This window comes from Pleurodeles waltl, chromosome 4_2 (genome assembly GCF_031143425.1).
Source record: "Pleurodeles waltl isolate 20211129_DDA chromosome 4_2, aPleWal1.hap1.20221129, whole genome shotgun sequence".
Taxonomy (NCBI): Eukaryota; Metazoa; Chordata; class Amphibia; order Caudata; family Salamandridae; genus Pleurodeles; species Pleurodeles waltl.
In genome coordinates this window covers 1,070,472,850-1,070,499,737 of record NC_090443.1, presented here as the reverse complement: position 1 = coordinate 1,070,499,737, position 26,888 = coordinate 1,070,472,850, and positions in this window count along the sequence as shown.

The following is a 26,888-nucleotide window of genomic DNA, read 5'->3' as shown; positions in this document are numbered from 1 at the left end:
TACGCGTCATGCACTGACCCTGGGAACTTGGCATTTACATGGGAGATGTACTGGTCAGCCAAACAGACCACCTGGACATTCATCAAATGATAACTTTTTCTGTTTCTGTACACCTGCTCATCGTCTTTTGGGGGTACCAAAGCCACATGGGTCCCATCAATGGCACCAATGATGTTGGGGATATGTCCAAGGGCATAGAAATCACCCTTCACTGTAGGCAAGTCACCCTCCTCTGGGAAAATGATGTAGCTCCGCATGAGTTTCATCAGGGCAGACAACACTCTGCTCAAAATCTTTGAAAACATAGGCTGAGACATTCCAGATGACATGGCCACTGTTGTCTGGAATGACCCAGTTGCCATAAAATGGAGGACTGACAAAACCTGCACCAGAGGGGGAATCCCTGTGGGTTGGCGGATGGGGGACATCAGGGCTGGCTCCAGCTGGGCACACAGTTCATGGATAGTGGCACGGTCAAGTCTGTATCGAAGTATTATATGGCGTTCTTCCATTGTCGACAGGTCCACCAGCGGTCGGTACACGCGAGGATTCGTCCTTCTCCTCGCAAGTCCCAGCGGACGGTGCCTAGGAAGGACAACATGGAGCACAGAGTCAGGCAAACCACAGGTACGTACAGACAGCTTGCACAGTTAAAGAATGGCAATGGGTTGAAAGGCGTGTATGTGTGGCAATGCAAGTCCTAGGCCTGTGTGTCGCAGTCAAAATTAAGCCATGTAGGCCCTTGAAATGGCGGCTGCCTGACCTGTGAAGTGGGACAATGGGATGTGAGGTCAATGCGCTGGCGGGGCACACCGTGGCGGTAGGCGGTCGAAGACCGCGGCGCAAAGCCGCATTGGTTAACATTGAACCCTATGGGTTTCAGGAGCCAATGACGATGTGCGCCGGCGGTCGCGGTACGCACCGCCGCGGTACGCACCGCCGCGGGCGTGACCGCCATTTCCTAGCTGATTGATCACTCGAGACCTGATCATCCACAGGAGAGGACCTATACTGCAAGTGCTGCTGTGACCTCGGTCTGGAAGTGACAATGGCTGCTGCGACTGGGGAAAGGGCCCCTGCCTTCACGTCTGAAGAGTTGGAGAAGCTCGTGGATGGGGTCCTCCCCCAGTATGCGCTACTCTACGGTCCTCCAGACCAACAAGTGAGTACACCGGGTGCACATGGAATGGGCTATGCCTGTGTGGATTGGGGTGGATGTAAGTTGGTGGGGTGGGGGGCGAATGAGGAGTGCAACGCACGACAGATGAGAGCATGTGCCATATGGCAAAGTTGGTGGGGGGGGCCAATCACATCTAACATGCAGGTCATTGATGATTTCCTCCTTTCCACCCTGTACATGTCAAATAGGTCAGCGCCCATCAGAAGATCGAGATTTGGCGTGCCATCGCCAAGGAAGTCCGGAACTTGGGGGTCCACAACAGACGGGGCACCCACTGCCGCAAGAGGTGGGAGGACATCCGCCGCGGAACAAGGAAGACCGCAGAAACACTGCTGGGGATGGCCTCCCAACCTAGGAGGGGTGCCAGTCGCACCATGACCCCCCTGATGTCCCGGATCCTGGCGGTGGCCTACCCTGAATTGGATGGGCGCTTTAAGACATCACAGCAGACACAAGGGGGTGAGTATCAGCACATTCTCCTATCTTTCTGCGCAGTGGAGGCGTCTGGGTGGGGGAGGAGGGCTGTGGGTGACATTAGGCCAGGGCGCTTTCTGTAGTGTAGTCCTCTCCCTTAGGCATGGCCCTGTGCCCCCGGCCCCCACCTCTGTAGGGTGACAAGTACAGCCATTGATGGTCCAGCATCACCCATGTGCGCGTTTGACGTCTCTTGGCCTGTTGTCCTAGTCAGTAGTACTGAGTAGTGTACCCCGAATGCGCGGCTTAGTGCATGAGGCTCCTGTGTCTGTCCTCTCCGCCAACGGTGTTGACATTGCATGCACTCAACCTGGTCTTCTTTTTTCTCCCCCCACCCTTTCTCTTCATCTTCTTGTGCATGTGTGCATTAGCATCATCAGGCGGAGGAGATTTGGCATCGGAGCACGAGGGAGCTGCAGGACACAAGGCCCCGGTGGGCCCAGGAACAGACACCGAGGGCACCAGTGATCCGGAGGGCGAGGGGAGCACCACGACGGGGACTGCTGGTGAGAGCAGCGACAGCGACACGTCCTCGGATGGGAGCTCCCTAGCGGTGGCGGCAACATCCGGGCCCCCCGCCTCTACAGGTACAGCCGCCACCCAGCGCACCAGCACCGCCCTCCCAGCAGCCCCTCAGCCTACGCTCCGTGCCCGCTCGCCCAGGAAGGCGCGCGTCTCCTTCGCCCCAGGCACCTCAGCCCCTGCCCCTGTTGCCCCTGCTGCCCTCAGTGCGGAGCTCATTGACCTGGTGAGGACGCTCATTGTTGGGCAGACGACCCTTTTGAATGCCATCCAGGGTGTGCAAAGGGAGGTGCAACAGAGCAATGCGTACCTGAAGGGCATTCATTCGGGTCAGGCTGCCCATCAACAAGCGTTCACTGCTCTGGCCTCAGCACTGACGGCAGCCATTGTCCCTGTTTCCAGCCTCCCTCTTCTTACTGCCTCCAGCCTGTCTCTGTCTCCTGTTCCTCAGCCTATCCCATCCACACCATCAGACCAGCCTGCACACACCTCAACACCCAAGAGCAGCTCATCCAGACACAAGCACCACAGATCCCACAAACACTCACCCAAGCAACACCCAGATGCAGACATTCCAACAGTCACAACCACCTCTGTGTCCCCCTCCTCCTCGTCTCCCTCCTCCCTCCCTGTGACGTCTACACTCACACCTGCATGCACCCCAACATCAGCCAGTGCTTCCATCACCACCTCACCCTCCAGTACAGTCCACACTCGTGCAGTCACCACCCCCACTGCCATTTACACGTCCCCTGTGTCCTCTCCCACTGTGTCTGTCACCCCCTCTTCCAAGACACACAAACGCAGGCAGACACCCACCCAACAGCCATCCACCTCACGTCAGCCTACAGCACCAGCACCTTCACCCAATGACAGCACACCTGACTCTCCTACAACCACATCCTCTTCCTCCACTCCCATCACCACTTCTCCTACCCTTTACCTTGGACCTAAAAAGCTTTTCCTGGCTAGTCTTGACCTCTTTCCCTCCGATGAGCTCCCCCCTCCATCTGCAAAGAGTCCCAAGAGCACCGCAGCCACCACCAGCTCAGCTTCGAGTGTCACTGTTGTGCATGGGATCTGGAGTCCACCCTTTGCCAGCAGTGACACATCGATCAGCAGCAAGGACACGTCCAGCCCCCCCCCCGGCAAGAGGACCCGCAAAAACAAGGGCCGTCGTGCGAGGACTGACAGGGCTGCCCCCAAGGAGCAATGTGCGGCCACTTCACCAGCCACACCATCTAGGGGAGGCAAGGGCCCGAGAGCCCCATCAAAGGAGCGGAAGGGCAGCAGGAGCGCGGAGAAGGTGGACCCCACATGTCACATCCCAGCTGGGAAGGAGGACACTAAAGAGGCCAGGAGTCCGTCCCCGAAGGGTCCAGAAACGTCACGGTCCGAGGGCGACTGAGCAGGGAGTCCAGGCCAGGTCTGGCTCCCTTGACCTGCTGGATGAGCACCGCTGAACAGGGCCCGCCGTGGAGAAGAGCACCGCTGAACAGGGCCCGCGGTGCAGAAGAGCACCGCTGAACAGGGCCCGCCGTGGAGAGGAGCACCGCTGAACAGGGCCCGCCGTGGAGAAGAGCACCGCTGAACAGGGCCCGCCGTGCAGAAGAGCACCGCTGAACAGGGCCCCGCCGTGAAGATAGGCACCGCTGAACAGGGCCCCGCCGTGAAGATAGGCACCGCTGAAGAGGGCCCCGCCGTGCAGAAGAGCACCGCTGAAGAGGGCCCCGCCGTGAAGATAGGCACCGCTGAACAGGGCCCCGCCGTGAAGATAGGCACCGCTGAAGAGGGCCCCGCCGTGCAGAAGAGCACCGCTGAAGAGGGCCCCGCCGTGAAGATAGGCACCGCTGAAGAGGGCCCCGCCGTGAAGATAGGCACCGCTGAAGAGGGCCCCGCCGTGAAGATAGGCACCGCTGAAGAGGGCCCGCCGTGCAGAAGAGCACCGCTGAACAGGGCCCGCCGTGGAGAAGAGCACCGCTGAAGAGGGCCCCGCCGTGAAGATAGGCACCGCTGAAGAGGGCCCGCCGTGGAGAAGAGCACCGCTGAACAGGGCCCGCGGTGCAGAAGAGCACCGCTGAACAGGGCCCCGCCGTGAAGATAGGCACCGCTGAACAGGGCCCGCCGTGGAGAAGAGCACCGCTGAACAGGGCCCGCCGTGGAGAAGAGCACCGCTGAAGAGGGCCCCGCCGTGAAGATAGGCACCGCTGAAGAGGGCCCCGCCGTGAAGATAGGCACCGCTGAAGAGGGCCCCGCCATCTCAAGGACCGCTCCGCTGGGCCCTTCTTCTCAAGCACCGCTCCGCTGGGCCCTTCTTCTCAAGCACCGCTCCGCTGGGCACCGCCGTCTCAAGCACCGCTCCGCTGGGCCCTTCATCTCAAGCACCGCTCCGCTGGGCCCTTCATCTCAAGCACCGCTCCGCTGGGCCCTTCTTCTCAAGCACCGCTCCGCTGGGCCCTTCATCTCAAGCACCGCTCCGCTGGGCACCGCCGTCTCAAGCACCGCTCCGCTGGGCCCTTCATCTCAAGCACCGCTCCGCTGGGCCCTTCTTCTCAAGCACCACTCCGCTGGGCCCTTCTTCTCAAGCACCGCTCCGCTGGGCCCTTCATCTCAAGAACCGCTCCGCTGGGCCCTTCTTCTCAAGCACCGCTCCGCTGGGCACCGCCGTCTCAAGCACCGCTCCGCTGGGCCCTTCATCTCAAGCACCGCTCCACTGGGCCCTTCATCTCAAGCACCGCTCCGCTAAGCCCTTCTTCTCAAGCACCGCTCCGCTGGGCCCTTCATCTCAAGCACCGCTCCGCTGGGCACCGCCGTCTCAAGCACCGCTCCGCTGGGCCCTTCATCTCAAGCACCGCTCCGCTGAGCCCTTCTTCTCAAGCACCGCTCAGCTGGGCCCTTCTTCTCAAGCACCGCTCTGCTGGGCCCTTCATCTCAAGCACCGCTCCGCTGGGCACCGCCGTCTCAAGCACCGCTCCGCTGGGCCCTTCTTCTCAAGCACCGCTCCGCTGGGCCCTTCATCTCAAGCACCGCTCCGCTGGGCACCGCCGTCTCAAGCACCGCTCCGCTGGGCCCTTCTTCTCAAGCACCGCTCCGCTGGGCCCTTCTTCTCAAGCACCGCTCCGCTGGGCACCGCCGTCTCAAGCACTGTTTATGGTTCACTGTGCCCACCATGCCTCCTCCTTGACCAGTGGAGACTGTCATCCACCTGATGGACTGTGGCTTTGCACTCCCCAGGATGGTACAGTGGGCAGCCCACCCACTGTAGAGACATTGAGAGACTGTGGCTTTGCACTCCCCAGGATGGTACAGTGGGCAGCCCACCCACTGTAGAGACATTGAGAGACTGTGGCTTTGCACTCCCCAGGATGGTACAGTGGTGTAGGAGGCTGGACTGGCTTGTAGTGAGTACCAAGGGGTACTTGCACCTTGCACCAGGCCCAGTTATCCCTTATTAGTGTATAGGGTGTCTAGCAGCTTAGGCTGATAGATAATGGTAGCTTAGCAGAGCAGCTTAGGCTGAACTAGGAGACGTGTGAAGCTACTACAGTACCACCTAGTGTCATATGCACAATATCATAAGAAAACACAATAAACAGTTATACTAAAAATAAAGGTACTTTATTTTTATGACAATATGCCAAAGTATCTTAGAGTGTACCCTCAGTGAGAGGATAGGAAATATACACAAGATATATATACACAATAGCAAAAATATGCAGTATAGTCTTAGAAAACAGTGCAAACAATGTATAGTTACAATAGGATGCAATGGGGAAACATAGGGATAGGGGCAACACAAACCATATACTCCAGAAGTGGAATGCGAACCACGAATGGACCCCAAACCTATGTGACCTTGTAGAGGGTCGCTGGGACTATTAGAAAATAGTGAGAGTTAGCAAAATAACCCTCCCCAAGACCCTGAAAAGTGAGTGCAAAGTGCACTAAAGTTCCCCTAAGGACAAAAGAGTCGTGTTAGAGGAATAATGCAGGAAAGACACAAACCAGCAATGCAACAACTGTGGATTTCCAATCTGGGGTACCTGTGGAACAAGGGGACCAAGTCCAAAAGTCACAAGCAAGTCGGAGATGGGCAGATGCCCAGGAAATGCCAGCTGCGGGTGCAAAGAAGCTTCGACTGGACAGAAGAAGCTGAGGTTTCTGCAGGAACGAAAAGGGCTAGAGACTTCCCCTTTGGTGGACGGATCCCTCTCGCCTTGGAGAGTCGTGCAGAAGTGTTTTCCCGCCGGAATGACGCCAACAAGCCTTGCTACACGCAAATCGTGCGTTTGGCGTTTTTGGACGCTGCTGGGGCCCAGGAGGGACCAGGAGATCGCAAATTGGACCTGAAGAGAGAAGGGACGTCGAGCAAGACAAAGAGCCCTCACTGAAGCAGGTAGCACGCGGAGAAGTGCCAGAAACAGGCACTACGAGGATGCGTGAAACGGTGCTCACCGAAGTTGCACAAAGGAGTCCCACGTCGCCGGAGACCAACTTAGAAAGTCGTGCAATGCAGGTTAGAGTGCCGTGGACCCAGGCTTGGCTGTGCACGAAGGATTTCCGCCGGAAGTGCACAGGGGCCGGAGTAGCTGCAAAGTCGCGGTTCCCAGCAATGCAGCCCAGCGAGGTGAGGCAAGGACTTACCTCCACCAAACTTGGGCTGAAGAGTCACTGGACTGTGGGGGTCACTTGGACAGCGTCGCTGGATTCGAGGGACCTCGCTCGTCGTGCTGAGAGGAGACCCAAGGGACCGGTAATGCAGCTTTTTGGTGCCTGCGGTTGCAGGGGGAAGATTCCGTCGACCCACGGGAGATTTCTTCGGAGCTTCTGGTGCAGAGAGGAGGCAGACTACCCCCACAGCATGCACAAGCAGGAAAACAGTCGAGAAGGCGGCAGGATCAGCGTTACAGAGTTGCAGTAGTCGTCTTTGCTACTATGTTGCAGGTTTGCAGGCTTCCAGCGCGGTCAGCGGTCGATTCCTTATCAGAAGGTGAAGAGGGAGATGCAGAGGAACTCGGCTGAGCTCATGCATTCGTTATCTAAAGTTTCCCCAGAGACAGAGACCCTAAATAGCCAGAAAAGAGGGTTTGGCTACCTAGGAGAGAGGAAAGGCTACTAACACCTGAAGGAGCCTATCAGCAGGAGTCTCTGACGTCACCTGGTGGCACTGGCCACTCAGAGCAGTCCAGTGTGCCAGCAGCACCTCTGTTTCCAAGATGGCAGAGGTCTGGAGCACACTGGAGGAGCTCTGGACACCTCCCAGGGGAGGTGCAGGTCAGGGGAGTGGTCACTCCCCTTTCCTTTGTCCAGTTTCGCGCCAGAGCAGGGGCTAAGGGGTCCCTGAACCGGTGTAGACTGGCTTATGCAGAATTGGGCACATCTGTGCCCAACAAAGCATTTCCAGAGGCTGGGGGAGGCTACTCCTCCCCTGCCTTCACACCATTTTCCAAAGGGAGAGGGTGTCACACCCTCTCTCAGAGGAAGTTCTTTGTTCTGCCATCCTGGGCCAGGCCTGGCTGGACCCCAGGAGGGCAGCTGCCTGTCTGAGGGGTTGGCAGCAGCAGCAGCTGCAGAGAAACCCCAGGAAGGGCAGTCTGGCAGTACCAGGGTCTGTGCTACAGACCACTGGGATCATGGAATTGTACCAACAATGCCAGGATGGCATAGAGGGGGCAATTCCATGATCATAGACATGTTACATGGCCATATTCGGAGTTACCATGGTGAAGCTACATATAGGTAGTGACCTATATGTAGTGCACGCGTGTAATGGTGTCCCCGCACTCACAAAGTTCAGTGAATTGGCTCTGAACAATGTGGGGGCACCTTGGCTAGTGCAAGGGTGCCCTCACACTAAGTAACTTTGCACCTAACCTTTACCAGGTAAAGGTTAGACATATAGGTGACTTATAAGTTACTTAAGTGCAGTGTAAAATGGCTGTGAAATAACGTGGACGTTATTTCACTCAGGCTGCAGTGGCAGGCCTGTGTAAGAATTGTCAGAGCTCCCTATGGGTGGCAAAAGAAATGCTGCAGCCCATAGGGATCTCCTGGAACCCCAATACCCTGGGTACCTCAGTACCATATACTAGGGAATTATAAGGGTGTTCCAGTAAGCCAATGTAAATTGGTAAAATTGGTCACTAGCCTGTTAGTGACAATTTGAAAGTAATGAGAGAGCATAACCACTGAGGTTCTGGTTAGCAGAGCCTCAGTGAGACAGTTAGGCACCACACAGGGAACATATACATGCACACCTATGAGCACTGGGGCCCTGTGTGACAGGGTCCCAGTGACACATACATATAGGCCACAAACCTATGAGCACTGGGGTCCTGACAAGCAGGATCCCAGTGACACATAACAAACATACTGAAAACATAGTGTTTTCACTATGAGCACTGAGGCCTGGCTATCAGGATCCCAGTGAGACAGTGAAAACAGTGACAAACACCCTGACATACACTCACAAACAGGCCAAAAGTGGGGGTAACAAGGCTAGAAAGAGGCTACCTTCTCACACAACCCCCCCCCAAACGAAGGACAATAAGGCTAACCTTGGCCAGTTGAGACTTTATTGTCTAAGTGGTGATAAGTAGAGAGTAGCTCTGCAATAGACTGGTTACTCCCTTTATCATCCACTATATGGTTACTTCCCTGTGGGGATGTAAACCACCCTGTTTGAAGTTTTTTAGCTAACCAACAATGCGAAGATGTATTTTCAGAGTTTCTATCAGTAAGTTTTAGTTTAGAGCAGTGGGAATTATCCACTGAACCTATTTGTAATGATGGAAATGCCAGACAGGGATGCTGTCTCAGTAAAGCCATAGCTGGGCAAAAACTTTGTCCATTTGGCTGGAAGAGGGAACAGGGATGCTGTTTCTCTTGAGTTGGAGCAGGGCAGGGATGCTGTCCTATGAGCTCCACACTAGGGCAGGGATGCTGTCCTAAGTGTTGTGAGGCAGTACAGGGTTTCTGCACTAAAGTTTCTCTGGGAGGGTTGGAGGGATGCTCCATGTTAACTAAAATGGTGCTCTTTTTGTCACCAATGTTAGTTATCCCACAGAGAGGTACTTCTACCTCAGGGAGTCCAGCTATGCCAGCTGATGATTCCCTTGGAACAGGTGCCACCCCAGGAGAGGTTTCTCCCACCACAGGAATGGTATCCTGAATGGTAGGGTGGTTAGGGGATACTGTGATACCCTTTTTACCTGTTGATGGAGAGGGATCCTGAGTTTTCAGGCCTTCTCTCCTTTGCTTTTTCATTTCAGTAGAAATGAGAGGGAACAATTCCTCAGGGATGCCCAGCATGGCTGCATGGGCATAAAACTCTACATCAGCCCAACCTGAGGCCTCTAGGTCATTACCTAAGAGACAGTCTACAGGTAAGCTAGGTGATACCACCACCTGCTTTGGGCCAGTAACTCCACCCCAACTAAACTGAATTATAGCTAAGGGAAGAAACTTAGTGGAGTTATGGACATCAATAATCTTATACTGTTGTCCAATGATGTGTTGTTCAGGAGGCACTAGGTTTTCAGTCACCAAAGTGAAACTGGCACCTGTGTCCCTGTAGGCCAAGGCCTCAACACCATTTATTGAAACTGTCTGCCTGTACTTATCCATTGTAAGGGGACAAGCAGCCAGTGTGGCAAGGCCAATGCCACTAGGTGTGACAGAAACTGTCTTGGGACTGATTACATCAGTTTCCACTATGGACCCATAAGTGAACCCAACTACACCCTTTGCTTGACTGTTGCCAGCAGTCCCACCACTAGTACCACTACTGCTAGGGGCACTAGAGCTTGATGTATTAGTGGTGGTAGGCTCAGGGGGTTTACCTGGACAGGACTTATCCCCTGGCCTATGGCCTCTGTTTTTACACACAAAGCACCAAGGCTTTTTAATGTGTGCAGGTTGGGAAGAAGAGGAAGAATTTGTTTTATCCCCATCCTCTGAAGAGTGTTTAAGATTTGAAGTGGGATCTTTGGTTTTACCCTTATCCCCATGCTTATCTTGAGATTTTTCACCATCTTTCTTCTTATTGCCATCTTTGTCACCCCCTGTATGAACTTTTCTGTTCACCCTTGTTCTGACCCATTTGTCTGCCTTCTTTCCCAATTCTTGGGGAGAGGTCAGATCAGAGTCTACCAGGTACTGGTGCAACAAATCAGACACACAATTATTAAGTATATGCTCTCTCAGGATTGTGTTATACAGGCTTTCATAATCAGTAACTTTACTGCCATGTAACCACCCCTCCAAGGCCTTCACTGAATGGTCAATGAAATCAACCCAGTCTTGTGAAGACTCCTTTTTGGTCTCTCTGAACTTTATCCTGTACTGTTCAGTGGTTAAGCCATAACCATCCAGGAGTGCATTCTTAAGAACTGTAAAATTATTGGCATCACTTTCTTTCACAGTAAGGAGTCTATCCCTACCCTTTCCACTAAATGATAGCCATAGGATAGCAGCCCACTGCTTTTGAGGGACATCCTGTACAGCACAGGCCCTCTCAAGTGCAGCAAACCACTTGTTAATGTCATCCCCCTCCTTATAAGGGGGAACTATCTTGTGCAGATTCCTGGAATCATGCTCTTTTGCAGGATGACTATGGGGAATACTGCTGCTGCCACCATGGGTATCTAAACCCAACTTCTGTCTTTCCTTCTCTAATTCTAGAGACTGTCTATCCAAATCCAGCTGTTGCTTCTTGAGCTTCAGTCTGGTTTGTTCCACTCTCAATCTATTGAGCTCCCTTTCTAACAATCTGTCATCAGGGTGGGTGGGAGGGACATTTCTAGATACAGAGGTATGATGGGAATGAACAGAAGGAGACCTGTCCCTTACAGAAGGCACCCTAACAGCTTGGCTAACAGTATAATGTGAGAGCACATCATCAGTATGATGTGATTCAACCTCTGTACCAACTATGCTAGACTGTCTAGTAATGGGCAGGCTGAGAAGTTTCTTTCCTGAACCTTTTCCTGGGGGAGTCCCTGGATCAGATTGAGAACCATTAGCTACTTTTTCTACAGATTGGGCACTTATGGCCTTATCCTGTACTCTAAGCATATTAATTAACAGTTCTAAGGAAGGATTCTTCCCTACACTCAAACCTCTCTCTATGCAGAGACTCCTTGCTCCTTTCCAGCTAAGGTGATCATATGCAAGTTTGGACAGTTCAACTTTTTGGCCTGTGCCAGACATTTTTAGAGAGAGTTAAAGTGATAGACAAAGAGAAAAAAGTTTTCAGAACTTTTTGGAAAGACAGAAAAAAACTTTTTAAACTTTTAAGAACTTTTTGAAAGTTTAGAAGTACTTTTCAGCACTTAGAAAAGAGTGAAAAGAGGAAATGCAAAACTTTTTGGCTATGTGTATATACACTGACCTTGTTTGGTATATTTTTCTCTTATGAAAAGTACAATGACAAGAGTGGTAAGTAGTCTCAAAGCACTTATCCCACCGCTGCACAACCAATGTAGGAGGCTGGACTGGCTTGTAGTGAGTACCAAGGGGTACTTGCACCTTGCACCAGGCCCAGTTATCCCTTATTAGTGTATAGGGTGTCTAGCAGCTTAGGCTGATAGATAATGGTAGCTTAGCAGAGCAGCTTAGGCTGAACTAGGAGACGTGTGAAGCTACTACAGTACCACCTAGTGTCATATGCACAATATCATAAGAAAACACAATACACAGTTATACTAAAAATAAAGGTACTTTATTTTTATGACAATATGCCAAAGTATCTTAGAGTGTACCCTCAGTGAGAGGATAGGAAATATACACAAGATATATATACACAATAGCAAAAATATGCAGTATAGTCTTAGAAAACAGTGCAAACAATGTATAGTTACAATAGGATGCAATGGGGAAACATAGGGATAGGGGCAACACAAACCATATACTCCAGAAGTGGAATGCGAACCACGAATGGACCCCAAACCTATGTGACCTTGTAGAGGGTCGCTGGGACTATTAGAAAATAGTGAGAGTTAGCAAAATAACCCTCCCCAAGACCCTGAAAAGTGAGTGCAAAGTGCACTACAGTTCCCCTAAGGACAAAAGAGTCGTGTTAGAGGAATAATGCAGGAAAGACACAAACCAGCAATGCAACAACTGTGGATTTCCAATCTGGGGTACCTGTGGAACAAGGGGACCAAGTCCAAAAGTCACAAGCAAGTCGGAGATGGGCAGATGCCCAGGAAATGCCAGCTGCGGGTGCAAAGAAGCTTCGACTGGACAGAAGAAGCTGAGGTTTCTGCAGGAACGAAAAGGGCTAGAGACTTCCCCTTTGGTGGACGGATCCCTCTCGCCTTGGAGAGTCGTGCAGAAGTGTTTTCCCGCCGGAAGGACGCCAACAAGCCTTGCTACACGCAAATCGTGCGTTTGGCGTTTTTGGACGCTGCTGGGGCCCAGGAGGAACCAGGAGGTCGCAAATTGGACCTGAAGAGAGAGGGGACGTCGAGAAAGACAAAGAGCTCTCACTGAAGCAGGTAGCACCCGGAGAAGTGCCAGAAACAGGCACTACGAGGATGCGTGAAACGGTGCTCGCCGAAGTTGCACAAAGGAGTCCCACGTCGCCAGAGACCAACTTAGAAAGTCGTGCAATGCAGGTTAGAGTGCCGTGGACCCAGGCTTGGCTGTGCATGAAGGATTTCCGCCGGAAGTGCACAGGGGCCGGAGTAGCTGCAAAGTCGCGGTTCCCAGCAATACAGCCCAGCGAGGTGAGGCAAGGACTTACCTCCACCAAACTTGGGCTGAAGAGTCACTGGACTGTGGGGGTCACTTGGACAGCGTCGCTGGATTCGAGGGACCTCGCTCGTCGTGCTGAGAGGAGACCCAAGGGACCGGTAATGCAGCTTTTTGGTGCCTGCGGTTGCAGGGGGAAGATTCCGTCGACCCACGGGAGATTTCTTCGGAGCTTCTGGTGCAGAGAGGAGGCAGACTACCCCCACAGCATGCACAAGCAGGAAAACAGTCGAGAAGGCGGCAGGATCAGCGTTACAGAGTTGCAGTAGTCGTCTTTGCTACTATGTTGCAGGTTTGCAGGCTTCCAGCGCGGTCAGCGGTCGATTCCTTATCAGAAGGTGAAGAGGGAGATGCAGAGGAACTCGGCTGAGCTCATGCATTCGTTATCTAAAGTTTCTCCAGAGACAGAGACCCTAAATAGCCAGAAAAGAGGGTTTGGCTACCTAGGAGAGAGGAAAGGCTACTAACACCTGAAGGAGCCTATCAGCAGGAGTCTCTGACGTCACCTGGTGGCACTGGCCACTCAGAGCAGTCCAGTGTGCCAGCAGCACCTCTGTTTCCAAGATGGCAGAGGTCTGGAGCACACTGGAGGAGCTCTGGACACCTCCCAGGGGAGGTGCAGGTCAGGGGAGTGGTCACTCCCCTTTCCTTTGTCCAGTTTCGCGCCAGAGCAGGGGCTAAGGGGTCCCTGAACCGGTGTAGACTGGCTTATGCAGAATTGGGCACATCTGTGCCCAACAAAGCATTTCCAGAGGCTGGGGGAGGCTACTCCTCCCCTGCCTTCACACCATTTTCCAAAGGGAGAGGGTGTCACACCCTCTCTCAGAGGAAGTTCTTTGTTCTGCCATCCTGGGCCAGGCCTGGCTGGACCCCAGGAGGGCAGCTGCCTGTCTGAGGGGTTGGCAGCAGCAGCAGCTGCAGAGAAACCCCAGGAAGGGCAGTCTGGCAGTACCAGGCTCTGTGCTACAGACCACTGGGATCATGGAATTGTACCAACAATGCCAGGATGGCATAGAGGGGGCAATTCCATGATCATAGACATGTTACATGGCCATATTCGGAGTTACCATGGTGAAGCTACATATAGGTAGTGACCTATATGTAGTGCACGCGTGTAATTGTGTCCCCGCACTCACAAAGTTCAGTGAATTGGCTCTGAACAATGTGGGGGCACCTTGGCTAGTGCCAGGGTGCCCTCACACTAAGTAACTTTGCACCTAACCTTTACCAGGTAAAGGTTAGACATATAGGTGACTTATAAGTTACTTAAGTGCAGTGTAAAATGGCTGTGAAATAACGTGGACGTTATTTCACTCAGGCTGCAGTGGCAGGCCTGTGTAAGAATTGTCAGAGCTCCCTATGGGTGGCAAAAGAAATGCTGCAGCCCATAGGGATCTCCTGGAACCCCAATACCCTGGGTACCTCAGTACCATATACTAGGGAATTATAAGGGTGTTCCAGTAAGCCAATGTAAATTGGTAAAATTGGTCACTAGCCTGTTAGTGACAATTTGAAAGTAATGAGAGAGCATAACCACTGAGGTTCTGGTTAGCAGAGCCTCAGTGAGACAGTTAGGCACCACACAGGAAACATATACATGCACACCTATGAGCACTGGGGCCCTGTGTGACAGGGTCCCAGTGACACATACATATAGGCCACAAACCTATGAGCACTGGGGTCCTGACAAGCAGGATCCCAGTGACACATAACAAACATACTGAAAACATTGGCCCTCATTCTGACCTTGGCGGTCTTTTCGCAAGACCGCCGAGTTACCGCCGCGGTAAAGACCGCCGACCGCGGCGGTATGCCGCTGCGCGTATTCCGACCGCTGGGAGCGTTCCGCCGGAATACCGCCAGCAGCCACACTGGCGGTCGGCGGGAAAGTGGAGACTGGTCAACCTCCACCGCCACGCCAGCAGAACACCGCCCCCAGAATTACGACCCACATTTCTGTGTGGCGGTCTTCTGTTGGCGGTCTTCTGTTGGCGGTCACGTCCCTATGGCTCCTGTCGCCTCCCGGAGGACCAACGCACAAGGTAAGTTGATCGTCCGTGAGGGGAGGGGGGGTGTTGTGTGATGTGTGCGTGCATGGGGGTGTGCGTGTGAGTGTGTAGAGGGGGTGTGTGAGTGCGTTCATGCGGGCGGGGATTGCTGCTGTGCCTATGGGCAATGTGTGTAGTTCGGCGGGTGCGCATGTCGGCATGTATGTGTGCGGGTATGTGTCCCCGTTGTGTATGTGTGTGTGTAGGGGGTGTGTATATGTGCATGTTGGGGGTGTGTGCATGTCGGGGTGCGTGTATGTGCATGTCGGGGTGGGGGTGGGGAGGGGGTTCGTACCACCTCTGGGGGGTGGCAGGGGGGTGGAGGGTGTGGGGGGAGGACTCGGGGGGCAGTGGGGGGTGGGGGAGACCCCTATCAGTGCCAGGGAAGGAATTCCCTGGCCCCGATAGTGCCTACCGCCATGGTTCGCATGGCGGTTCCCGAACGCAAGAAACCGCGGCGGTAAGCAGGGTCATGATAGCGTTGGCGGTCTTGGGTCGACCGCCGGACCGGAGTGCGCAGACTCCAGCCCGTCGGTCATGACCGCCGTGGCTGTCGGAGTGGGGAAGTGGTGGTCGGTCGCGGCGGGGACCGCCGCGGTCAGAATGCCATTTTTAATACCGCCGGTCTGTTCGCGGTCCGACCGCCGCCTCTCCGCCGACCGCCAAGGTCAGAATGAGGGCCATAGTGTTTTCACTATGAGCACTGAGGCCTGGCTATCAGGATCCCAGTGAGACAGTGAAAACAGTGACAAACACCCTGACATACACTCACAAACAGGCCAAAAGTGGGGGTAACAAGGCTAGAAAGAGGCTACCTTCTCACAAGTGGGCAGCCCACCCACTGTAGAGACATTGAGAGACTGTGGATTTGCACTCCCCAGGATGGTACAGTGGGCATGGTGGCTCCTCGTGGATCTGGCGTCGTGGACTCATGTGGCTGTGGTGCCCCCCCCCCTTCCCTTCCCCCTGAGGTGCCTGTAGTTTTTACATCTGATGCCCCTGCAGTGTTCTCTCCAAAGGACTCAGGTCTCCTGTGTGGGCTTTGCCCTTGTTTCTCAAAACTTTGGCACACGGACATGATGAATTCGTAGGATGTGCAGGACTTGTTACTTCAGTTATACACTGATGTGTATATCATTTGTTTTCTTGTAAATATCTTTCATGGTTGTACGATAATTTTCAGGAGCTTTTTGGTACATAAATATTTATTCCAAATTTGATTATGTCATAGCATTTTTCAGGGGTGTTTGGGTGGTGTCACTGTGACTTGTTGCTCTGCATTGGTGTGTACATAGTTGGGGGGGGGGGGTCGCATATGTGTGTGCCCGTAACCTTTCGTCCTCCCCCCTCCCGTGTGTCGTAGGTGCAGTACTCACCGTTGTCGTCTGCGCCGGACTTCGTACTCGTGGTAGATGAGAAGGTAGACGAGAGCAGGTAGGATGTTTAATTCGGGTTCCATGCTGTCCTCCTTCCTCCTGGAGTGCGTAGTGGTGTGCGTTTTCCCGTTCGTAGTCTGTTTCCGCCGTGTTTTTATCGGCGGTGCTCCCGCCCCGGAAAAGGTGGCGGATTGGTGAGTTGTGATAGTGTGGACGGTACATTATCTGCCGCCTGGCTGTTGGCGGTGACCGCCGCGCTGTTTGTTTGTACCGCCGTGGCGGTCGGAGTGTTAAAGTGGCTGTCTGTGTTGGCGGTTCCCGCCAGGGTCAGAATTCCATTGTTTTGACCGCCAGCCTGTTGGCGGGTTGGCCGCCGCTTTAACACCGACCGCCAGGGTTAGAATCACCCCCAGAAGAGCCTTAAAACAGAACCAGAGGTTTTTGCAAGGGATGTGTTTCTGCACTGGAAGCCAGTGAAGCCCATGAGGAACTGATATAGGAAACTGTTCTGTACTAGATAGAGATGCTGTAGGTGGTGTGAGGTAATCCGAGCAAAAGAGTATAGTCACGATGGGAGCCAGCCAGTGCTTGAAGAACAAGTACTGGAGCTGATGTAGGATTAAAAGGCAGTATTTTCCTCAAGATCTCTAATTGTTAAAAACAGGTGAACAAAACTTTCTCAATTCGGGGACGGTATGACAAAATGTCATGCAAAATGACTCCCAAATTTCTGACCGTGAAATGGGGTGAGACATTGGCCCCAGCTCGGAAGCCCCCCAGTTTGGAGTCTAGCAGACACAGGCGGGGTCACGAAAGTAAGAAGTTTGGTTTTGCTCAAGTGAAATTTCAGACAATTGGAAGATCTCCAGTCTATAAACACTTTTAATTGATTTACAAAAGTAGCTCGTGCTGAGACACCTGTCCAGTCCTGTCTCAATATTGAGTTTCACCTGCACAATACACACCGGACTGGTGGAGTTTCTTGATGAGTTTGGTCTGTGAGGTCTCATGCAGACTAAAAAGGGTTTGATGAAGAGAAGACCATTACAGAACTTCACCCATTGAAGACTTGTAGGAGGACATAAAGTTGATATAACCACTGCTTAAATCCTACCAGTCACACAGGAGCACTGCTAGTGGAGCCCGCTTGCCCCACTCTTCGCCAGCCTCTGTAGCAGCCATATGGAAGGAGGCGGAGAGATCACGGAGGATGAGGGCTGCTACTCCAACTTGATCCAATTCCTTTCAAACTGTTACTCGTGCAACGTCAGTGCCCAGGTAAGGCCAAAACAATGCCTAAGAAGAATCTTTGAAGAAGAATTTGAGACAAAGTCGGATAGCTGCCTGCAAACAAATCTTTTGCTACTTTTGCCCAGAAAGGCAGGAGTAAAATGCAGACATAACACATAGAAATAACAGGATTTAATTTTTTTTGTTGTAAAAAGCAGGGCGACACATGTGCTTCACCTCATTTGGCAAATTACCAGTCTTTAAGGCAGAATTAAGTGGATGGCACTGAGAAGATCTATCGTACTGTGCTATCGTGGAATATTCTAGCAGAGCACATTTGATCGATTTTACAATTTGTGAAATTAGATCTGTAGCTTTATAGGGGTATCTCTAAAATCAAATGTACATTGAGATGGATCAGGAGAGACTTCTAGTGCCTTTGAAGCAGTGGGGATGGAAGTAGCAAAAGACTGATACATTCTCTGAATGTTTCCCCCGATGAAAGGTGTTTGTGAGTCAAGTAATTCTCAAAAGGCAGCACACACAGCTAAGAATGAGAAATACTTTTGGGAGGGGGAGGTGGTATAACTTAAATTAATGTGATTACCATACTTCCCTACATGTCTGTCTACTCTTTGTGCTATGTTCATCCCAAAGCTTTGCAGACAGGTACAGCAAGAGCTAACTCGGCTACGAGCCGGAGGGTCAGAGGAGCCTGCGATGCCGAGAAGATGTGCCAGTAGTGGCAACAGCTTAAAGGGAAGACGTGATCCAAGCTTAAAACTGTGGCCCATATCTAGAAGAGATTGCGTCACTTTTTTTGATGCAAAGGCGACATATTCACAAAGTGACGCATTTACGCAGAAGTGTCACTTTTCCTTGGGATGCCTTGGTTTTTGCCTTCGTGTCAGGACTGCTATATGCAAGGCAAGCATTCCTTCATACAATCCCCCTCCGAAACGATGCATCCTTATTTACTTGTTTTCAGGGAAGTGATGCATTGTTGGCAAATGAGGCATTGAGTCTAAAATGCTTCAGAATTCCTACACCTCCTTAACCCAGGCGTAAAAATGACGCATTGGCTTTGTAATAGGGATATGACCTGCTTCAGTCACTTTACACACTGTAACATGGCTGCATTTCACTTCCCCTCTATTAGTAGTGGGTCTACACATGTGACAGTCATGTTGTAGGACCCCTTGACCAAGCTTGGACCACAGCACCTATGATTCCATCATCCTCTACGCTTTGTGACGTGTAGTTGTTGTAAGGGACAGGCCCGGATTGTCACTGCTCCATGGAGGAAGGGGTCACCAAGTCCAGGCCTGCGTACTGCAAAGGACAACAGTTAAGTACACACATAAGGTAGGTAATATATGTATTTCCACTTCACGCTCCAACATATATTTGTATTCACTTACATAACACGTCACTCACTGTGTCACAGGTACTCAGGTCTCTACATACACATGAGTACCCGGTGCCCACTGTAATGTGACACATAGACATACTGCATGCATACTCTCTTACATCCAGCACCAATGTAAAAGTGTAGATGGTGATATTCCACCATTTTGCAGTCTTTACATTGTTCCTAAAACATTAGGCTTCCAGCCTCATTTAAAACTGCTGCAGCACCTCTACATTGTGATGCATGCTGAAGTTCCGTCAGTTCTGAGGCCAACTTCAGCGATCTGCCACTATTTGGGCAGAAACGTTATGTCAAATTTCCAACTTATGAATACCTTTTAGAAAGTGCACCAGATTTTTTAAAACTGTAGCATATAAAATTAGAAGTTTAAACAAGCTTTGGAAAAGCCAATAGGTCAGCAACGTCTGCTAGCCTTTTGGCAATTCCTGTTATGTTTTGTCATGACTTTTGCAAAACTTTATTGTTTGGGAAACTAGGATGAGGATTGTTCTAAAAAAACAAATGACTGACTAAATTGGGGTGACTGACTGCCCTGGAAGAATTCTCAAGTGGGTTGGAGAAAAATGTCAACCCCCCCCCCCCCCCCCCCCTCCGCGGGAACTGGATTATGTGTGAGTGGATCCCCCTTTAAGTAATTGTGTCATGCACATCACTTTAGTGAAATCCAACGGCCTTGGCTAACACAAACCTAAGAATACCAAACATTGTGAAGATGTCGTCAGCCTTGTGCCTTTGTAATATGAAGGGGAGATAGAAGGGAATAAAGCAGGAAAAAAGTAGAAAGAAAGAAAAGAAGGAAAGAGGAATGCAAGAGATAAAGAAGGGAAGAAGGAAAGAAACAAGGAAAGAAAGAATAGAAGAAAGGACAAAGCAAGGCAGGAGACAAGGAAATAAAACAGAAAGAAGAAAGAAGAGAAAGACAGACAGAAAGAAGGAAGGAAAGAAGGATAGTTAGAAAGAAGGAACGAAGGAATGACAGAATGAAAAACGGAATGAAAAAGAGAAAAAAGAGAGAAAGAAATCAAGAAGGAAGAGAAGAAGAGAAGAGGAAGGAAAGACAGGAAAAATGAATCCAGGAAAGAAGGAAGGAATGCAGGAGACGAAAGCAAGACAGAAGGAAGAAGAAAGGAAAAAACAAATGAACAAACGCACTAGAGAAAGGAAGCAGGAAAGAATGAATGAACGAAAAAAGGAATGAACGAAAAAAGAAAAGCAAGAACGAAAGAATGAAAGAATGATAGAAAAAGGAAAGGAAAAGGAATGAAAGAATTAAAGGAAAAGAGAAAGATGGAATAAAAAAAGAGAACCGAGAAAGAAGACAAGCAATGGCAAAGCCAATAGGTCTTGGCCACGTGAGAGCCATTGGTTTTGTCATGTTTTACGTGTGTACTGGATATATTTCCCTTTTTTAAAAATCAGTAAATTATTTAGTTTAAAAAAGGACAGTGATGCTCACAGGGAACATGTAGAGGCTGTGATAAATATTGAAAAAAAAAACGAATGCAAGAAAGAGACAAAGGAAGAGGATGAGGCGATTTGAAGTCACCAGAAACAATCCAAGAGTGCCCCGGGGAGGGTAGGGTGGGCACGACATGGTGAACAGCATTTCCACCGGTAAATTGAGTTTCGTGAAATGACTTCCGAACAGGTCAGTCTGATGTGCCACATTAATGAAATGACACCTACCAGAAAAAGCACAATATAAATTCAGCGGTAAACTCTTCTGCTGTGAAGTGGTTTATAACTCCCACTGGTTGTTGTTTGTTGTTGACATGCTCAGTGGACTCCGGGCCCCGAGTGAGCTCCTCAGCTGTAAACTCTTCTGCTGTGAAGTGGTTTATTACTCCCACTGGTTGTTGTTTGTTGTTGACATGCTCAGTGCACTCCGGGCCCTGAGTGAGCTCCTCAGCGGTAAACTCTTCTGCCGTGAAGTGGTTTATTACTCCCACTAGTTGTGGTTTGTTGTTGACATGCTCAGTGCACTCCGGGCCCTGAGTGAGATATGCTCAGTGGACTCCGGGCCCCGAGTGAGCTCCTCAGCTGTAAACTCTTCTGCTGTGAAGTGGTTTATTACTCCCACTAGTTGTGGTTTGTTGTTGACATGCTCAGTGGACTCCGGGCCCTGAGTGAGCTCCTCAGCTGTAAACTCTTCTGCCGTGAAGTGGTTTATTACTCCCACTAGTTGTGGTTTGTTGTTGACATGCTCAGTGGACTCCAGGCCCCGAGTGAGCTCCTCAGCTGTAAACTCTTCTGCTGTGAAGTGGTTTATTACTCCCACTGGTTGTTGTTTGTTGTTGACATGCTCAGTGCACTCCGGGCCCTGAGTGAGATATGCTCAGTGCACTCCGGGTCCTGAGTGAGGTCCTCAGCGGTAAGCTCTTCTGCTGTGAAGAGGTTTATTACTCGCACTTGTTGTTGTTTGTTGTTGACATGCTCAGTGCACTCCGGGCCCTGAGTGAGCTCCTCAGCGGTAAACTCTTCTGCTGTGAAGTGGTTTATTACTCCCACTTGTTGTTTGTTGTTGACGTGCTCAGTGCACTCCGGGCCCTGAGTGAGCTCCTCAGCAGTAAACTCTTCTGCCTTGAAGTGGTTTATTACTCCCACTTGTTGTTGTTTGTTGTTGACATGCTCAGTGCACTTCGGGTCCTGAGTGAGCTCCTCAGCTGTAAACTCTTCTGCTGTGAAGTGGTTTATTACTCCCACTTGTTGTGGTTTGTTGTTGACATACTCAGTGCACTCTGGGTCCTGAGTGAGCTCCTCAGCAGTAAACTCTTCTGCTGTGAAGTGGTTTATTACTCCCACTGGTTGTTGTTTGTTGTTGACATGCTCAGTTGTAGGAGGCTGGACTGGCTTGTAGTGAGTACCAAGGGGTACTTGCACCTTGCACCAGGCCCAGTTATCCCTTATTAGTGTATAGGGTGTCTAGCAGCATAGGCTGATAGATAATGGTAGCTTAGCAGAGCAGCTTAGGCTGAACTAGGAGACGAGTGAAGCTCCTACAGTACCACTAGTGTCACTTGCACAATATCATAAGAAAACACAATACACAGTTATACTAAAAATAAAGGTACTTTATTTTTATGACAATATGCCAAAGTATCTCAGAGTGTACCCTCAGTGAGAGGATAGGAAATATACACAAGATGTATGTACACAATACCAAAAATATGCAGTAATAGTATTAGAAAACAGTGCAAACAATGTATAGTTACAATAGGATGCAATGGGGACACATAGGGATAGGGGCAACACAAACCATATACTCCAAAAGTGGAATGTGAACCACGAATGGACCCCAAACCTATGTGACCTTGTAGAGGGTCGCTGGGACTATTAGAAAATAGTGAGGGTTAGAAAAATAGCCCACCCCAAGACCCTGAAAAGTGAGTGCAAAGTGCACTAAAGTTCCCCCAAGGACATAGAAGTCGTGATAGAGGAATAATGCAGGAAAGACACAAACCAACAATGCAATAACGATGGATTTCCAATCTTGGGTACCTGTGGAACAAGGGGACCAAGTCCAAAAGTCACAAGCAAGTCGGAGATGGGCAGATGCCCAGGAAATGCCAGCTGTGGGTGCAAAGAAGCTTCTACTAGACAGAAGAAGCTGAGGTTTCTGCAGGAACGAAAAGGGCTAGAGACTTCCCCTTTGGTGGACGGATCTCTCTCGCCGTGGAGAGTCGTGCAGAAGTGTTTTCCCGCCGAAAAAACGCCAACAAGCCTTGCTAGCTGCAAATCGTGTGGTTAGCGTTTTTGGATGCTGCTGTGGCCCAGGAGGGACCAGGAGGTCGCAAATTGGACCAGGAGGTAGAGGGGACGTCGAGCAAGACAAGGAGCCCTCTTAGCAGCAGGTAGCACCCGGAAAAGTGCCAGAAACAGGCACTATGAGGATGCGTGAAACGGTGCTCACCCGAAGTTACACAAAGGAGTCCCACGTCGCCGGAGACCAACTTAGAAAGTCGTGCAATGCAGGTTAGAGTGCCGTGGACGTAGGCTTGGCTGTGCACAAAGGATTTCCGCCGGAAGTGCACAGGGGCCGGAGTAGCTGCAAAAGTCGCGGTTCCCAGCAATGCAGTCTAGCGAGGTGAGGCAAGGACGTACCTCCACCAAACTTGGACTGAAGAGTCACTGGACTGTGGGAGTCACTTGGACAGAGTTACTGGATTCGAGGGACCTCGCTTGTCGTGCTGAGAGGAGACCCAAGGGACCGGTAATGCAGCTTTTTGGTGCCTGCGGTTGCAGGGGGAAGATTCCGTCGACCCACGGGAGATTTCTTCGGAGCTTCTAGTGCAGAGAGGAGGCAGACTACCCCCACAGCATGCACCACCAGGAAAACAGTCGAGAAGGCGGCAGGATCAGCGTTACAGAGTTGCAGTAGTCGTCTTAGCTACTTTGTTGCAGTTTTGCAGGCTTCCAGCGCGGTCAGCAGTCGATTCCTTGGCAGAAGGTGAAGAGAGAGATGCAGAGGAACTCTGATGAGCTCTTGCATTCGTTATCTAAAGTTTCCCAAGAGACAGAGGGCCTGATTCTAACTTTGGAGGACGGTGTTAAACCGTCCCAAAAGTGGCGGATTTACCACCTACCGTATTACGAGTCCATTATATCCTATGGAACTCGTAATACGGTAGGTGGTATATCCGCCACTTTTGGGACGGTTTAACACCGTCCTCCAAAGTTAGAATCAGGCCCAGAGACCCTAAATAGCCAAAAAAGAGGGTTTGGCTACCTAGGAGAGAGGATAGGCTACTAACACCTGAAGGAGCCTATCAGAAGGAGTCTCTGACGTCACCTGGTGGCACTGGCCACTCAGAGCAGTCCAGTGTGCCAGCAGCACCTCTGTTTCCAAGATGGCAGAGGTCTGGAGCACACTGGAGGAGCTCTGGACACCTCCCAGGGGAGGTGCAGGTCAGGGGAGTGGTCACTCCCCTTTCCTTTGTCCAGTTTCGCGCCAGAGCAGGGCTAAGGGGTCCCCTGAACCGGTGTAGACTGGCTTATGCAGAATTGGGCACATCTGTGCCCAAGAAAGCATTTCCAGAGGCTGGGGGAGGCTACTCCTCCCCTGCCTTCACACCATTTTCCAAAGGGAGAGGGTGTAACACCCTCTCTCAGAGGAAGTCCTTTGTTCTGCCATCCTGGGCCAGGCCTGGCTGGACCCCAGGAGGGCAGATGCCTGTCTGAGGGGTTGGCAGAAGCAGCAGCTGCAGTGAAACCCCAGGAAGGGCAGTTTGGCAGTACCAGGGTCTGTGCTACAGACCACTGGGATCATGGGATTGTGCCAACTATGCCAGGATGGCATAGAGGGGGCAATTCCATGATCATAGACATGTTACATGGCCATATTCGGAGTTACCATTGTGAAGCTACATATAGGTAGTGACCTTTATGTAGTGCACGCGTGTAATGGTGTCCCCGCACTCACAAAGTTCGGGGAATTGGCCCTGAACAATGTGGGGGCACCTTGGCTAGTGCCAGGGTGCCCTCACACTAAGTAACTTTGCACCTAACCTTTACCAGGTAAAGGTTAGACATATAGGTGACTTATAAGTTACTTAAGTGCAGTGTAAAATGGCTGTGAAATAACGTGGACGTTATTTCACTCAGGCTGCAGTGGCAGGCCTGTGTAACAATTGTCAGAGCTCCCTATGGGTGGCAAAAGAAATGCTGCAGCCCATAGGGATCTCCTGGAACCCCAAATCCCTGGGTACCTCAGTACCATATACTAGGGAATTATAAGGGTGTTCCAGTAAGCCAATGTAAATTGGTAAAATTGGTCACTAGCCTGTCAGTGACAATTTGAAAGAAATGAGAGAGCATATCCACTGAGGTTCTGATTAGCAGAGCCTCAGTGAGACACTTAGTTACTACACAGGTAACACATTCAGGCACACTTATGAGCACTGGGGCCCCGGTGAACAGGACCCTCAGTGACACATACAACTAAAACAACATATATACAGTGAAAAATGGGGGTAACATGCCAGGCAAGATGGTACTTTCCTACATCAGTGCACTCCGGGCCCTGAGTGATCTCCTCAGCGGTAAACTCTTCTGCTGTGAAGTGGTTTATTACTCCGACTTGTTGTATGTTGTTGACGTGCTCAGTGCACTCCGGGCCCTGAGTGAGCTCCTCAGCAGTAAACTCTTCTGCCTTGAAGTGGTTTATTACTCCCACTTGTTGTTGTTTGTTGTTGACATGCTCAGTGCACTCTGGGTCCTGAGTGAGCTCCTCAGCAGTAAACTCTTCTGCTGTGAAGTGGTTTATTACTCCCACTGGTTGTTGTTTGTTGTTGACATGCTCAGTGCACTCCGGGCCCTGAGTGAGTTCCTCAGCAGTAAACTCTTCTGCCGTGAAGTGGTTTATTACTCCCACTGGTTATTGTTTGTTGTTGACATGCTCAGTGCACTCCGGGCCCTGAGTGAGACATGCTCAGTGCACTCCGGGCCCCGAGTGAGCTCCTCAGCAGTAAACTCTTCTGCTGTGAAGTGGTTTATTACTCCCACTTGTTGTTTGTTGTTGACATGCTTAGTGCACTCTGGGCCCTGAGTGAGCTCCTCAGCAGTAAAGTGCGGCCTTGAGAGCGGAGCCTGGACAAGTATCACCAGCAGTTAGGGGAGGAAGGCTCCAGCAGCCTGGCACCTCCAGATGGACAAACAATACTCCTATCAATAGTTCCACTACATCACCCCTCAGATCAAAAATGAAAACAGTCAAATGAAACAAACAGGGAGGTGTTGGCTCATAACTCTGGTTCTGGATGTAACGTTCACTTCGGAAAGTTGTGGGGTTTGTCCAGCTGGAGACATGCCAGCTGTGCTGTTCAGGGATTACACAAGAGAAAGGAATGCTGTCTTCCCCAGCTCTCTGTGTCATGGTACCAAAGCAAAACAATCACTTGCAATCCAATGGGTCTCGCTTTTGCTTGAGTTAGAGCTATTAACATTGTAAACGCCTAACCGGACTTTTCTTGCTACATAAACCGATAAAGAAAAGTAAAACAGTTTCACATAAGCAAGCCGACGGTCGCCACGAGTGTGAATGAGACACAGAAAAGGAAACAGAAGCTTGCGGTGAAACGTGTCGGCAAAAGTGCAATTATCCATGTAACTGGGTCAATGTCATACAAAGCGCTCAACTACTGCCCAGCGAGATCGCTCTGTGCAGGAAATAAAAAGAAATAGTGCAGAAGCCATTTGGAAAACATGGAGCCTCGTATGTTTTCAGTAGTTGGCCGGTGTGCTCGAGGCGGGCTAAACACCGGAAAAGGCATGGCGTATGCATCCCTGCCACTAATTAAATCAAGCAAATGTATTAAAACGAAGATCACGGACGAGATAGCAACATGCACAGAAGAGGGAAGAAAAGTGCAAGCACTGGTGGACTCCTTTAAAAAACAAGCATTTGCAATGCAATAGGTCTCACATTTTCTTGAGTTAGAGCTTTTGGCATTGTAAATTCAATAACTGGATTTTTCTTGACACATAAATTGGTCAACTCTGCCTCACAATTTCGTCCATTCCTGCCACATAATTCCAGCTGCTGCGCATTTAACTAAAGCACTTTAATTTACCTTCTTTCTCTATCTTAAAACATATACAATTATCACATAAACCTCCATCACAAATAAACTGCAATTTCGGTAGGAAAATACAGCAGTAATTAGATTTGAGTGAAGTCCATAGGTCTCTGGGCCCGGTGCCACTGCACCTGTTGCTCCATTGATAACTAGGCCTCAGGAGAGGAAAAGCAAAAAAAAGGCAGAAGAAAAAAGGAAGAGAAGGGGTCGCAAAGAAATAAAAGAAAGAGGGGAAAGAAAGAATGAGAAAATGAAAACACAACTAAGAAGAAATAGAACAAACCTGTGAGGCAAAAG